The sequence below is a fragment of the Mus caroli genome, chromosome X (genome assembly GCF_900094665.2).
Source record: "Mus caroli chromosome X, CAROLI_EIJ_v1.1, whole genome shotgun sequence".
NCBI lineage: Eukaryota > Metazoa > Chordata > Mammalia > Rodentia > Muridae > Mus > Mus caroli.
The window spans coordinates 57,958,453-57,974,531 of record NC_034589.1 but is presented as its reverse complement, the minus strand read 5'-3'; positions in this window follow the sequence as shown (position 1 = coordinate 57,974,531).

Sequence of the window (16,079 nt, the reverse complement as noted above, 5' to 3'; positions counted from 1 at the left end):
CCCACTTTTTGGCCCTGGCGTTCCCCTGTACTGGGGCATATAAAGTTTGCAAGTCCAATGGGCCTCTCTTTCTAGTGATGGCCGATCTTGTAAGGTCTACCTTCTCTGGGTGTTTGTGTTGTACTCCCTTCTCAGAACATCTCCAAGAACCATTCTAGGTACTTCATGTTACCTTAATTCTCACTTTATAGGTCATATTTATAAATGTAACCACTGGGTGCTACACTGTCTAAATACAAGTCCTTGCTTTCCAGATCACACATTCAAGAGATGGCCATTAATTGTAGTGTCCATCTTTAGCCCCACTGCTAGGGCTGAAATGATTATTACTCTTACAATAAAGTTCAAGCCATGCAGTGGGATGCTCAGTGTGTCACATAAAAGGTGTAGAAATGTTCAGTGATGAAAGCAAGGTCCTTGCATATTTTATACAGTTTCTACTCAATAGGAGGCTACAAATGGGCTATTTTGAGAAGTGCTTTGTGAATCTTGAGCTGCAGAATGTCTCGGTTTGGATGAATAAACATGTCTTCTGCAGATATTCAAATAACAAGTATGAACAGAAAATGTTTAATGCGATAAGATTTTTGAAATTTGTAACTCAAGCTTTGCTATAGGGATAAAAAGAGATAGCAGTGATATAATAGGTAGCTATTAATTAAGCAATCTTATTTGTAATCATATTTATCAATTTTGAGAATCCCATAAGTCAAGCAAGGCATTCTGATCATATTCACTCCAACTTTTATCATAAACCCTTCTAGCCAAATTATCCACTCATTCTCCTTTAAAGATTTCAAAATTTCTATCTTTGTTTGTTTGTTTATAACTATTTTTTCTTTGTACTGCCTATATACTTATGGGTATGGTGCCTGCCACCTAACAGAGGGCATGGTCAGCCTACCAGGAATCAATCCCTTAAAAAGAACTCACCCTCCCTGCCTCAGAAGCAAACAAATGTCAATAGCTTTCCTGCTAGAATTCAGGGGTTCTTGTGTTCTGATATGCTCCATCCTGAAAAGTTGACTAGCAGTTGACTAGCCTTTTCTTGACCAAGTCTTGTGCTAGCATGCTGACAATATTGCTGCCCCCTTCCCTAATGGTCCCTGGAGATTTGGGAATGAATATGTGATGTAGATGTCTTATTTGTATTTGAGGACTCCACAGATACTAATGATATTATTTTCTACAAATTCGCTAATTTTGAATTGCTGTATTTACTATTAACCACTACAAAAAGAATCTTCTGTGATAAGATCTTAAACCAAACACGCAAATAATCTATTTGTATAGAGACATGAATTCAAATGGCAGCTTGATTCTATGGCCTTAAACACAGTCAGCAAATGGTTTGGTTGCCCTTATAACATTCATGGCACAAAGCTTCATATATATATATATATATATTAACGTTCATGGTACAAAGCTTCATAAATATATATATATATATCCCAGTTGTTATTTTAGATCACAGAGTTCACAGTTGGGTATAAATGTTAGTATTTTTCCCAGGAATGTGTGTGACACCATTAGGTCTTATGAAAGCTGGTCAGTAGAAAGTAAGATTCTTGTTAGTAGAAACTATGTTTTTCCATGTTCTAGAGCTGCAATGTGAAGGATCTTCAATGCTAATGTCTTACAATGCAGTTGTGATGTTAATGACAATAGCACACATTGTCTGGGAAATCTCTAGAAAATCTAAGACACCAAATCTAGGTGATGCATCTGCCCCTTACACTGATTTATATTTTTGTAATATATGGCTGTTAGTAAAGTCATTATCTCCTGTTTTACAGTAACTTCAATAACATCAATTAAACTTGTGCACACACACACACACACACACACACACACACGCGTGCGCATATATATATATCCATGTTCTAGTTATTGTTAATGGCATGGAAATGAACATAGATTAGCACATGTCTCTATAGTAGAAAATAGATTCTTTGAGTAAATGTCTAGGGATAGTACAATTTTATCACATGGTAGATAAACTTCCAGCCTTTTCAAGGAACATCTCCACTAATTTCCACAGCAGTCACCAAAATGTATTCCTAGTAACAGTATATACATTTCTCAAATGCTCACCCATCTGCATTTCTTGTCTTTTGTTACCTTAATTTTGGCTATTCTGACAAAGGTAAAATGAAATCTCATACTACTTTTTAATGTACTTTTAATTTGCATTTCCACAATTGCCAACGATGTTGAATGCTCATGTCTCTAGCTGCATATGTATCAGAAGAAGGCCTAGTAGGCCATCACTGGAAAGAGAGGCCCATTGGTCATGCAAATTTTATATGCCTCAGTACAGGGGAACGTCAGGGCCAAGAAGTGGGAGTAGGTGTTTGGAGGAGTAGGAGAGTTGGAGGGAGCCTGTGGGGGTCTTTTGCGATAGCATTGGAAATGTAAATGAAATAAATACCGAATAAAAAAGAAGAAAAAATAAATAAATAAAAATAAAAAATATCTCTTAATTTGCATATCTTCTGAGAAGGCTCTGTTCATTTTCACAGACCTTATATTTACAGATAAATGTAACTCTCAGTCCTCATCACAGAATATTATTTTCCCAACAGATGGAGTCTATTACAGAGATCTACAACTGGTCAACATGTAGGAATAAGTGACTACAGGATAACCAAGTGCAACTGACATACAAGCAACAAAACTCCTACACCTATGGCTCAGGGAAAAAAAATGAAAGATGGGGAGAAAGACTGTATGATCAAATGTCTAAAAGTCTGCTAATGTTTCAAAAATATAGTCACCTAAACAAGAATTTAATGATGCCAACACCATATAACATGCCATACCACATGATAATACGATAGGCAGAGGAAATTTCATATAGTCCTAACCATAAATGGAGAGCTATATGTGGTCAATGGTTGTTGAGAAAAGGAGAATTGATTTTCTTCAGGGATGAATTCACGCACAGTTTGTCAAGTAACAAATGCTCAGCCTTGGACATTTGTATATACAAGCAATTCTAAATGGACTCAGTGTGTCCATACCTATCTATATGTGCATAGACATATGCACATATAGATAGGTAAGTATGCTTATTATATAACTAGTAATTAAGAAAGAAATCATGAACCAGGGAGTGGGGACTGGAGGGAAAAGCTGGCATAGTGTAAATGAAGTATTCATGCTTGAAGTTCTTAGAAAACAATACCAAAAAAGAAAAACAAACTAAAAAAAAAAAACCTGTGAAATCACAAAAGACCTCAAAAAAGCTAAATAATGCCAAAGAGTTCAGCATGCTTTCAAGATATATTACAGAGCCAAATCAGTAAAAGCAACATGGACTTGACAGAAAATCATATATATTGATCCAAAGAATAAAATTGAGGGTCCATAAATAAGTGCACACATCTACAGCTCCTAGATCTTTCACAAAGATGAGAAGAAAACATACTGGAGAAAAGAAAGCAACTTTAACAAATGGTGCCGCTGAAAAAGTAAAAATCTACATGTAAAAGAATGAAACTTAATCCTGTTTCCCTCACATGCATATCAATTACAAATAGTATGGTCCTCATTTCCCAGGAAAACCTGAGACTCGGAAATTAGAAATTGACTGAAGAGGCAGTTAACAGAATGGAGAACAATCATTGGAAGCTTGTGTTTTGTTTTGTTTTGTTTTGTTTTGTTTTGTTTTGTTTTGTTTTGTTGATGATGATGTTTTAAATCTTAACTTGTTTGAACTCAAGTGGAAATTTATGGTGAGATTGGAAAAAAATTATGATTTCCATTACTGCATGTCTGCAGTAATCTCAGTCTATCTTCTTAGCCACACATATATCTCCATACCTGTCCATCTCTTATTATGGAATTTCAGGACCCATCATTGTGCCTTACCTCAGAAGATATGAGATGGTTTACATTAGCCATATTCTAATAAAGGAAAGCATATGTTTTGCTTTTTTTTTTTTTGCTTATTGTATCTCTACTTTGTTTAAATCAGTATAATTGCAGCCAATATTCCACTGTATTTTGTCTATACATGACTCACTCTTAAGTCTGTTGAACTACTATGCATAATGGGCTCACTAAATTCCTGTTCTTATAGGTATCCTGATGGCTATCTGCAATAAATGAGGCAATAAATGGCTCTGGTAAACACATTACAGATAGATTTTCTCATTATGAAACATGTTCAATTATATAATTTTGCATAGATATAAAAACTGTCAGACAATGTCAGACAAGATAAATAAAATTTTAAAGATGAAAACAGCATAAGATTAAACTAGATAAAAGTCTTCATTCACAGTTAGCTATTATAGAATGTATACAGTAAATAGGGAAACTGCTAAGTATCAATAGTGATACAGAAATGAGTCACCAAAATGTTTAAAATATATTTGCAGTCTTCACAGAATCATATAAAGTCCAGAACATATTTTAGTTAACATAATAAACAATCTGATCTGAATTGTCTCTCTCTGAATTATTTTGAAGAACAGTCTTTGTGGGGCACTGGGAGTGGGGAAATAAATGGGGGTGGGAGAGAACTCATGTTCTGCCAGAGTGCCAGTGCTCTGGGTGGGCAGATGCAGGGTATTTATGTGTGCTCTCCACGTGGCCTAGGGTAGGTGTCTGGCTTTGGGAAGCCACAGAACATGAAACCCCAGTGGGGGTGGGGTAGAGAGGGAGCAGTCCAAGGTCTTCTAGGTAACTATGCAGTGGAGCATACCTGGCTATTGCCAGATATGTGGGGGTGGAGTCTAGTCTGGATACCAAGAGCTTGTCTGTGTGGCTGATACCACAGGATTATGGAGTTGTGGGCTCCATGGTGTCAGGCTAGGAGCAAGTCTGTCTAGGAGCATGGCTCACTGTTCCGTCATCCTTATAGCTTTCTAATGGGCCTCCAGAGTAAGTCTTGCTCGACCAAAAAACAGGCTGCCTTTCATGGTCCCACAAGTCTTTACGGGTGGTTTTCAAGACAAAGTATTATAATCTAAGCTTATTCTTCCTGTTTTGTTTATTTAGACTTGGATTTTATTATATGCTTTAATTAATGTAGTATGAATGTAATTATTTTCTAAGATCACAAACTTCTGAAGGAACATATATTATATCCTGCCCTGGTTTTTTAAAAAATGCACATAAAATATGATAGTAATTATAACATTTGTGCATAAAGTTACGTTTACTTTATGGAGCATGTTCATGCATATTGATCTGCTTAGTAACTTTATTTTGTACTCAAAACTAAATCTTCAAGCTAAATTTATTATAGGTTTTACACAGATATCTAAATAATAGGACAACATGTCAGAGACTTCTAGGTTAGCAGGCAATATATATTTTCCACTTTTTTCCAATTCCAAATTTTTAATTCCAATTTTTTTCAGAGCACAAACATGCCTATCTTATATGCCCCATTTTCAATATGCTATAAACAATTCTTGGAGTAAAACATCTTTAAAAATTACTTGAAAGTGGTTATAGGAAGCTAATGGCCACTATTTTTCTACTAATTCTAGATATTATTTTGAAACTTTATATATGCTTTCCTTGGTTGTTAAAAAATATTTAAAAATCTCTTACCTAGTCTTACCTAGGACTTCAATGAACCCTGTGGAAGAGGGGAAGGAAAGATTGTAGGAGTCAGAGAGGATGGAAGACACCAGGAGATCATGGCCTAGTGAATCTAATACGTAGAGCTCATGTGAGCTCACAGAGATTGCAAAAGTAATCACAAGACATGTAGGGGTTTGTACCAGGTCCTTTGTGTATATGTATTGGCTTTTAACTTGGTGGTTTTTTGTGATACTCCTAACAGTGGGAAATGGTGTGTCTCTGAATCTTTTACCTGCTCTTGAGTTTCTTTTCCTCCTATTGGTTTGCCTTGTACAGCTTCAATGTGAGAATCTTCAACTTATTGTATCATTTTTATCCTGTTTGACATCTCTTTGAGGCCTATTCTTTTCTAAGGAGGAAATGGAGTGGAAGTGAATCTAGGGGGAGAGATTGGGGAGCTGTGAGGAGTGCAATGCAAGGAAACTCTGGTTGGCATGTATTGTATCACAGAAGAATCAGTTTTAAATTTTAAAAATTCTAATGGAGCCAGGCAGTGTTGACGCACACCTTTAATCCCAGCACTCGGGAGGAAAAGGCAGGCGGATTTCTGAGTTCGAGGCCAGCCTGGTCTACAAAAGTGAGTTCCAGGACAGCCAGGGCTACACAGAGAAACCCTGCCTCAAAAAAAAAAAAAAAAATTCTAATGGTAAGAACTGAGTTTTTCTAGTATGCAATACTTCCTAATAAGATTGTCACTTGGATAGCTTCTATGGATTTTAGAAAACAGCATAATTTCCTTCAAACAGATTTACTGTTCATTGTCTGTCCTAGGTACATTTCTTTGAAATTACACAGCAGTGATTTTCATATTGAAACATAACTGACAGCATGGTGGGACTGAGAAGTGATGAGGCCTTCACGAGATCCTCAAATTCTCAAAACATTGCCTGAGAACTCTGGCCCTATAGCTTCTTTCTTCATGTTGGGTCTGTATCTATTCTGGCACTTGTCTCTGACCTTGGTGCCAATATTACTTTACATCTTAGAAAATTAGGAAAAAAGAAAACCTGGCATAGTGTTCAGCAACTTTGACCTTGAATAACTGCTAATCAAGTTTTAGTTTTCTACCTCAATGGAATTTTTTGCTGCTGTAAATAACAAAACCACTGTGCTATGGAACTTGGTCTTGAAATTAAAAAGATAAAATAAATTTAGAGAGTCTTGGTTATACATTTGTTGCAAATATACATAAGCAAGAAACCAAGAAGGAAATACAGAAAGATATTTATTAATTCATTATTCTTTTGCACTGAGAACAAATACTCACAAATGTGGTAAGTTTCTCTCAACAAACTGTTACACTGAAATTCAATGGATTTCTTTATAATAACTTTGTTATTATAAATAAAAAGTTCTATGGGTTCTACCACATTCCTTAAAGGTGAAGGTACAAATGGAAGAGTGGGATAAAAGGCTAGTTAGTGAATGACACCAAGAAAATTCAAACCTCAGCTATTCAAATAAGATCCACAGGACAACTGGAATGGATATCACTTGTGAGCTGGATAAAAATATAGAAACTCAGATGCTTCCCCAGGAATAGTAATAATTCCCATTTTATTGAGAGACCATGGGTGTTTATTACATTAAAGAGCTTTAGTAAATTGCCTATCCTAGAAAAGTCAAGATTTCTCAATTGTGTTCCATAAACTATCAGCAAGCCCAAAATAGAGGATTAAGAAGTTAGAGCTGTGCTTTCCACCCAGATTTCTGTACCTGGACTATGAGGCAGAAGAATAAGCTGTCAGTGATTGGGACTGACACTTCAGAATTACACTGCAGTGCAGCAGAAACAATTAGAATTGTTTCAAAACCAGGGTCTACTGTTTATTAGTCCTCTGGTGGTGAGAAACTCACTTAAGCCCTGTGAATCTGTTTTATCACCTTTGCAGTAAGACTTTTACATAACATCAGATGAGAGAGCAAAAATATTACTACACTGTAAATTGTTACATATTTCATTATGTTAATATCTCCACCAATTGTAGTCCTGATATGAACTCATTTTTAATGCCAAAATATAAAACTTACAGCTCTCTTGGTAAGCATCACAACAGTCAATATATAACACATGGAGAAACAAATCCAATCAAATTGTTAAGCCAAGAGAAAAATTGAAAATCTGGTTCAAATTAACACACTGGGATCCAAATTAATTTCACAAAAAGGATAAGATTAAAGGGGCTCAGGTATATATTTGTACAAAAATTGTTTGAACCAAATCAGGACTTCCATAAATAATTTCATGAAAAACTTATATAAAATATAATACTGTGTTGTTTAATAATAATAGTTAACCTGAAGCTATGCTGAGGCCTAGCAAACACAAAAGTGGATGCTCACAGTCAGTTATTGGATGGATCACAGTGCCCCCAATGTAAGAACTAGAGAAAGTACCCAAGGAGCTAAAGGGGTCTGCAACCCTCTAGGTGGAACAACAATATGAACTAACCAGTACACCCTCCCCCCCAGAGCTCTTGTTTCTTGCTGCATATGTATCAGAAGAGATGGCCTAGTTGGCCATCATTGGAAAAAGATGCCCATTGGTCTTGCAAACTTTAGATGCCTCAGTACAGGGGAACGCCAGGTCCAAGAAGTGGGAGTGGGTAGGTAGGGGAATGGGGGGGGTACAGGGGACTTTTGGGATAGCATTGGAAATGTAAATGAAGAAATATACCTAATAAATAAAGAAAAAAATTTTTAAATAGAATGAATGTATACTAACGGAGTTACATTGGAAATTCAGAACACCACTGATAAGATACATTGAAATAACATCAGCAATGCAAATATTTATGAGTATTTAAAATTATGCTGTCTGTAAATTAATCCTATAATTACTTGACTGCAGGTAAATTTCAAATAAAATGTTAAGGCATTTGTTTACAATGAGTAACCCAAGGCAGACACTATTTCAAGCAGTTCTATTTTATGGCATTTAATTATTTGATACTCCTCAATGTTTATCTTGTCAGTTTATTTGACAAAAATTAAAAAAAAAAAAGTTATATGCTGGGCGTGGTGGCACATGCCTTTAATCCCAGCACTCGGGAGGCAGAGGCAGGCGGATTTCTGAGTTCGAGGCTAGTCTGGACAGCCAGGGCTACACAGAGAAACCCTGTCTCTAAAAACCAAAAAAAAAAAAAAAAAAAAAAAAAGTTATATATCATAAAAATAGTAGTGTCAACTCATTTTTGGAATGTGGAGTGTAGAATATACTATAGGTCAACATGTATTTATCAATTCGTTGATCATTAGTGTGGTTTACAGGTCTTACCTTGGTCTTGTTAAATTGGATTATTAACAAACAGTTAGTGTCCTTTAAATAATGAACTAGTCATTATCATTCTAAAGGCAGTGTTCTGTGAGTTTTCTAGTTAGTGGATAATTGCAAGTGTCAAACTCATTTACTATCATCACCTCTGATGGCTATCAGAAAATTAGGGATACTTAGAAAGATAATGGCTAGATTTGCATCTTCTAGTATAAAATCCCATTCAGCCTAAAATATTTAGGAAGTTAGTGATGATTGGGAGAAGGCACTATGACACTGATGAAAAAACTTAGAATTAAAAGCTTCAAGAAAAAATGTCAACAAAGTGTAAAAAATGTTACATGTCTAGGAGAACCTAGGGACTAGTTGATAAAAAGCACGAGTAGAGAGGATACATTATCTACTTCGTGTTATCAGTCTTAATTGTTTTGATTATATTCCATAAAATGTAAGAAATATGTTGTTAAACTATGCAATACCAATCATTCTACACTCTGCCTCAAACTAACATGTCATCTTTTCTGTCAGGTAAAAACATTAAAATGTTGCATAAAGCAAACTTGCCATAAATAATCACTCTCAGAAATACTGAGCAATTAAACATAACCTCTTGTGTAAGACAGTAAGATATGGGCATGAAAAATGAGCACTCATTTTACATGAATTTAGATCAGATAGGCAGTGCATTCAGCCAACATTCTATCTCTGGTGGCAGTATGGAGCAAAGGGAGTAGAGACACCTCATGATTGCATTGGGAATGTAACTAACATCTATCAAAATGGTCATGAATCAGGATCTCATGCATTCCAAACTAGCTGCAGACTCACAGAATATACATCCTGAGCACTGGGATTAGAGATTGTTTTTTACCATCACATCCAGTTTTTGTTTTGTTTTGTTTTATTTGTTCTATTTTGCTAGGGATGAGATTCACAGGTTCGTGTATATTAGTCAGGCATGTTTCCAAAACAAGAACATCCTCAGTCCAGGAAAAGGAATTGAAAACATGGATGAAGTTACAGAGTTTGGAACTGCAATGAAAGGGTGGACCATCCTGAGACTGCCCCACCCGGGGGTCCATCCCTTAATCAGCCACCAAACCCAGACACTATTGCATATGTCAGCAAGATTTTGCTGAAAGGACCCTGATATAGCTGTCTCTTGTGAGGCTATGCCAGTGCCTGACAAACACAGAAGTGGATGCTCACAGTCAGGATGGATCACAGGGCCCCCAATGGAGAAGCTAGAGAAAGCACCCAAGGAGCTGAAGGGGTCTGCAACCCTATAGGTGGAACAACAATATGAACTAACCAGTATCCCCAGAGCTCGTGTCTGTAGCTGCACATGTAGCAGAAGATGGCCTAGTCAGCCATCATTGGGAAGAGATGCCCGTGAGTTTTGCAAAGATCATATGCCCCAGTACAGGGGAATGCCAGGGCCAGGAAGTAGGAGTGAGTGGGTTGGGGAGTAGGGGGGGAGGGTATAAGGGACTTTTGGGATAGCATTTGAAATGTAAATTAAGTAAATACCTAATAAAAAATTGAGGGAAAAAAAGTAATGATGGATAAAGAAAGTAAGAGTCTTCATTCCAGGCTTGGACATCAAAAACTTCTTAATTTCCATCATTCTTTATTATGTTTTGTAATTAAACTAACATGACTCTGGAATAAAATTTGATTCCAGGACATTGTGGTGGCTCACACCTATAATCCTAGGATTTGTAAGTATAGGTAGGAAACTCAAGAGGTAAAGATTAATGTGGGTTTCAAACAGAGAATATGACTCAAAATAAAGGTTATAATCATATTCAGTTAGTCACCAAGGCTGACTGAATCTGATAGTGAGACAAGAGATTGCCATTCAAAACAAACTTTAAAAAGGAAATTAAAAAAAATCATTCTTAAATTTCACTGCTTTCTTCTAAATGTAAACCAAGAGATTTCTAAATATTACAAAATAGCTGTAATACAATGTTATGGGGGAGGAAATAAATGATAGTATATCAATGACTTTTGTCCTAGACTTTGACACTTCTGTAACTTTTTAGGGGTATTATGGAGAATATATGTAGACTTGGAAAAAAAGGAATAAAAGACAAAGAAGAATGCAGAATAGAAACAAAGGGCAGAAAAACAAAACATATATACATCTAAATATTTCCAGTCTCAAGGATCCTCATTTATAAAAGACAGAAAAATAGATGTCAATGACTATGTCTGGAAGAAAGGCATACATGTGAATGTATTTATAGGCTCTAACTATAAAATTGGGTGAACATGAAGATTGTGCCTAATAATAACTAAAAATGTGTTGAAAATATGTTACTGAAATTTTTAAAAAAATGTGACAAGATGACTTCTTTATGGCCAAATTTATTACAAAATGGAAAGTCGGGTGAATTAGGGAATCACCAGCCCTGACTTCAAGCTCTACTACAGAACAATTGTGATAAAAACTGCATGGTATTAGTACAGAGACAGACACATTGATCAGTGGAATAGAATTGAAGATTCAGAAATGAAACCACACACTTACAGATATGTGATCTTTGACAAAGAAGCCAAAAATATACAATGGAAAAAAATAAAGCATCTTCAATAAATATTGCTCATCTAACTGGCAGTCTGTATGTAGAAAAATGTAAATAGAACCATATTTGTCACATTGCCCAAAGCTCAAGTCCAAGTGGATCAAGGGCCTCAATATAAAACCAGATAAACTGACTCTAATAGAAGAGAAAGTGTGAAAGAGCCTTGAACTCATTGACACAGGGGGAAATTTTCTAAACAGAACTCTAGTGGCTCATGCTCTAAGATCAAGAATTGATAAATGGGACATTGTGAAACTAGAAAGCTTCTGTAAGGTAAAGGATATAGTCAAAAGACAAATTGACAACCTACAGATCATGAAAATATCTTCACTAACCCCATATCAGATAGAGGGCTAATACCCGAAATGTATTAAAAAAAAAAAAAAAAAAAAAAAAAACTCAAGAAGCTAACCACCAAAAAACAAACAACCTAATCAAAAAATGGGGTATAGAACTAAACTGAGAGTTCACAACAGAGGAATCTTGAATGGCAGAGAAGCACCTAAAGAAATTCTCCAAGTGCATAGTGATCAAAGAAATGCAAATCAAAATGTCCCTGAGATTCCACCTCACACCAGTAAGAATGGCTAAGATCAAAAGCTCAGGTTACACATATGTTGGAAAGAATGTGGAGAAAGAACACTCCTCCATTGCAGGTAGGATTGCAAACTGTTACAACCACTCTGGAAATCAGTCTGGAGGTTCTTCAGAAAATTGTAAATAGATATACTTGAGAAATAGAAATACCACTCTTGGGAATAAACCCAGAAGATGCCCCACCATGCCACAGGGTTAAGTGTTCCATTATGTTCATTGTGGCCTTATACATGATAGCCAGAAGCTGGAAACAACCCAAATTTTCCAGGGCCAAATAATGGATACCGAAAATGTGGTTCATGTACACAAATGTGGTTAATGTACTACTCAGTTATTAAGAACAAGGGCATCCTGAGTATTTCAGGCAAATTAATGGAACTAGAAAATATCATACAGAGTGAGGTAACTCAGACACAAAAGAGCATGCATGGTATGTACTCACTAATAAGTGGATATTAGCCAAAAAAAAAAAAAAAAAAAAGTACAGAATACCCAAGATACAGTCCACAGAACTCGAAAAGGTCAACAAGCTGAGGGGCTTAAGTATGGATACCTCAGTCCCACTTGGGAGGGAGAAGAAAGCAATTACAAGTGGGAAGGGAGGGAGGGACCTGGGAGGGAAAGTGGATGGGGGAGGGAATAAGGGCGAAAGGGGAACATGATATGGTATTGGGTGGGGGAAAAGGACAGAAGCCCTGAGGGCCAGCAGAAAGAATGCAAACAGGCAACCTCAGGAGTTAGGTGTTTGGGCATTCCTCCAGAATGCACCAGAGACCTGTGAGGTGAGATATTCTCAAGACTCAAAGGGAGGGACCTTAGATGAAATGCCCTACAGTGGGGAGAGGGAACTTATAGAGCCCACCTTCAGCAGAAAGATGGGGCATCAAGTAAGGGGATGGTGTTGCTATCCTACAGTCAAAATACTTAGCCATAATTTTTGCTATCTGAAAGAATTTCAGGGATAGAAATGGAGAGGAGACTGAGGGAAAGAAAGTCCAATGAAAGGCCCAAAGTGGGATCCAGCTCAAAGATAGGCCCTAAGGCCTGACACTATTACTGAGGCTATGGAGCACTCACAAAAAGGGACCTATCATGACTGCATTCCAGAAAACCCAACGAGCAGCTAAAAGAGTCAGATGCAGATATTTACACCCAACCAATGGACAGAAGCAGCTGGCCCCTGTGGCTGAATTAGGGAAAAGCTGGAAGAAACTGAGTAAGAGAGCGACTCTGTAGGAGGACCAGCAGACTCAATTCATCTGGAGCCCTGAGATCTCTCAGATACTGGACCACCAACCAGGCATACACCAGCTGATATGAGTCTCCCAACACATATACAGTAGAGGACTACTGGGTCTGGGTTCAGGGATTTTAAAGGTGTGGTGGAGGAGGGATGCAGGAGATGGGGATATCCTCGTGGAGACAGGGGGCAGGGAGGAGGTATGGGATATAGAACAGTTGAAGGGTGGGCTGGGAAGGGAATAAAATCTGGAGTATAAAAAAAAGAAATAATATAAATAATAATAATAACAGTATAATAATAATAATAACAATAATAATAATAAATGCTGTAGTGTGTAAGTTAATATACCACAGAGTACATTTTTGTCTATTCTTTGCTTGTCAATGTTCATTGAAATGAGTCATTGGTCTGGACAATGTCTTTGATTTCTGCTACACTATCAATACTGGCCCTTCACTGAGACTTCTCAACTATCCTGTTATTGCCCTGTGTCATGGAAATCTTATAGCTTTGGATCTGTAGTACTGGATCTCCAGCAGTTCATCAGTAGTGTAGATGTTTGGGTGGGCCAATTAAAGTTCTTGACTTGAGAGAAATCTTAGCTGGTTAGCCTGCCTGCTCTCATGCTCTCAGGCCCATGTGGCTGTCTTACAAGCAACCCCTGAAACCAGGGCCAACTCTACCCCAATGGATGGTATGGTGCCAGTCTCCTTTTCTAAGTGTTGTAGCTGATGAGGGATATGGCTGGTTCTTTCACTCTCCTGACCCTGGGGCCAGTTCAACTACCTGCCATAGACATTGAGGGATGTTGAAGAAAAAAGAAGTGTCTCTCCCTCATCCTCACTATAGCCCAGCCGAAAAGAGGCAGGCCTGGCTCTATTGTGTTCATGTACTCATGGCCTGCTCACCCACAACCCCCACATTTAGGGGCAGCTCAATTATGGCGCCCAGGGGAAGTATAGGGCCCACTCACATGAGCACTATAGTAGGTAAGGGGCAGGACAGCTCTTCTGCTTCTTTCTTGCCTGCTGTAGATAACAAGAAGCTAGAGGGGGCATCTCTTTTCCTCTACAGCACTGCACAGCAGACAAGTGACTTGGATATGTCTCCCCCCAAAAAAAAGAAAATATTGAAAACAATTTTCTATTTTTTTCCACTAAGTTCAGAATCAAGTGGTCAGATCATACTATGAAGCATATTTCTCAACATTCTCATCAGCGGGATCCAAGCATTCTATGTCTATGGACATTATGAGAATTGTTCCATACCATTTCATTAAATCCATGAATCTACATGTCAATACAATTAGGTTAGAGATGGTATAGATGTACCTAAAGTCTTCAATATCACATACACAAAAATCTTATAGTTTACAACTGAAATTCATACCCTCTCATTTACAAATAATGTTTCCTGCTTTATATTCTTTATGTAGATTGTCAGGGAGTGCAGTGACTTATTAATTTTTAGACTAAAAAGAATATGATCATTTCTCTGAAAAACTGTATTTAAATTTTTATGCAGGCCATCTTTCTCACACACACATACACACATATCTCACATGTATAGTATGTGTGCATATATATACATATATATGCATATATATATGTATATATATATATATTAATTTTGTTGGGGATATCTTTAAACTTTCTGGTATCTTCTTCAATTATTCTTTACTGTATTATAAAGTTTTCATTAAATAAGTAACTTTCCAGACCTTAATGTCAAGACCTTACTGCTTAAGACAGTACATATTTGAGTTATAAAATACAGAAGAAAAAAAATAAAGCCAATATTCACTTGTAAGCTTCATCCTTACTGACTAGAAATTATACTGATGAAAGATGTCATGCACATACTACTGGAGTTGAAAAGTCATTTTCAATTTCACTCAGTTATGATCCCTGAGAGCTACAATAAATACCTGCCTGGCAGTATATACTCAGTGATATAATCATGGTATGAATGTGATAGGAGTAATCAACCACTTTTGGATTTAAGGCCTGTAGTGGCTATTCCTGGTTGTCAACTTGACTATATCTGGAATGAACTACATTCCAGAATTGGAAGACTCACCAGTGACCCTAATCTGGAAGCTGGGATATAGACGTTTCTGACCTGGATCTTGGTATGGAGATTTTGCGGTATAGTGGCTATGAATTCCAGAAGATTAAGACAGGGAGATCTCTGAGTTCAAGGTCATCTGGGATTAAAGGTGTGGTGGCACATACCTTTAATCTGGGCTACACCTTCTACTGGAGACCATATAAGGACATTGGAAGAAGGAAAGCTCTCTCTCTCTCTCTCTCTCTCTCTCTCTCTCTCTCTCTCTATCTCTCTCTCTCTCTCTCTACCCCCCTCCCCATCCTCTTCCCCTGATTGCCGTGTGGGACTGAGCAACTGCTAGATCCTTGAACTTCCATTCACAACTGCTACTGACCATTGTTGGGAGTTGCACTTCAGACTGTAAGTCATCAATAAATTCCTTTACTATATAAAGACTAGCCTTAAGTTCTGTGACTCTATAGAACCCTGGCTAATACAAAGTCCATTCCACATAATTAAATTCACACGTATTTCTTATAGTGAAGTCAAGAACCTGTGGCTTCTTATTTATAAGAGCCAGAAGCTGGAAAGATCTCAGATGTCCCTCAACAGAGGAATGGACACAAAAAGTGTGGTACATTTACACAATGGAGTACTGCTCAGCTATTAAAAAGAATGAATTTATGAAATTCCTAGGCAAATGGTTGGACCTGGAGGGCATCAT